We start from the raw sequence: 975 nt of genomic DNA on the forward strand, positions 1-975 counted from the left end.
AACTGCAAGTTTCATGGACTTCCATCTGAAGATCCTTTTCAGTTCTTAACTGAATTCTTGCAGATATGTGATACTGTTAAGACTAATGGAGTAGATCCTGAAGTCTACAGGCTCATGCTTTTTCCTTTTGCTGTAAGAGACAGAGCTAGAGTATGGTTGGACTCTCAACCTAAAGATAGCATGAACTCATGGGATAAGCTGGTCAAGGCTTTCTTAGCCAAGTTCTTTCCTCTTCAAAAGCTGAGTAAGCTTAGAGTGGATGTTCAGACCTTCAGACAGAAAGAAGATGAATCCCTCTATGAAGCTTGGGAGAGATACAAAGGACTGACCAAAAAGTGTCCTTCTGATATGCTTTCAGAATGGACCATCCTGGATATATTCTATAATGGTCTGTCTGAATTAGCTAAGATGTCATTGGATACTTCTGCAGGTGGATCCATTCACCTAAAGAAAATGCCTGCAGAAGCTCAAGAACTCATTGACATGGTTGCTAATAACCAGTTCATGTACACTTCTGAGAGGAATCCTGTGAGTAATGGGACGCCTATGAAGAAGGGAGTTCTTGAAATTGATACTCTAAATGCTATATTGGCTCAGAATAAAATATTGACTCAGCAAGTCAATATGATTTCTCAGAGTCTTAATGGAATGCAAGCTGCATCCAACAGTACTCAAGAGGCATCTTCTGAAGAAGAGGCCTATGATCTTGAGAACCCTGCAATAGCAGAGGTAAATTACTTAGGTGAACCTTATGGAAACACCTATAACTCATCATGGAGAAATCATCCAAATTTCTCGTAGAAGGATCAACAAAAGCCTCAACAAAGCTTTAATAATGATGAAAGAAACAGGTTTAGCAATAGCAAGCCTTTTCCATCATCCATTCAGCAACAGACAGAGAACTCTGAACAAAATACTTCTAATTTAGCAAATTTAGTCTCTGATCTATCAAAGGACACTGTGAGTTTCATGAAT

General features: G+C 39.0%; 1 non-coding gene across 1 annotated transcript; it reads right to left on the reverse strand.

Moving 5' to 3' along the window:
* Positions 1–246: 246 nt before the first annotated feature.
* LOC148553914 (small nucleolar RNA R71) lies at positions 247–354 on the reverse strand. Its single transcript, XR_015892570.1, has one exon. It is a non-coding gene; the product is annotated as a small nucleolar RNA R71 (small nucleolar RNA).
* Positions 355–975: the final 621 nt, after the last annotated feature.

The sequence above is a fragment of the Arachis ipaensis genome, chromosome B7 (genome assembly GCF_059453495.1).
Source record: "Arachis ipaensis isolate K30076 ecotype BB chromosome B7, ASM5945349v1, whole genome shotgun sequence".
NCBI lineage: Eukaryota > Viridiplantae > Streptophyta > Magnoliopsida > Fabales > Fabaceae > Arachis > Arachis ipaensis.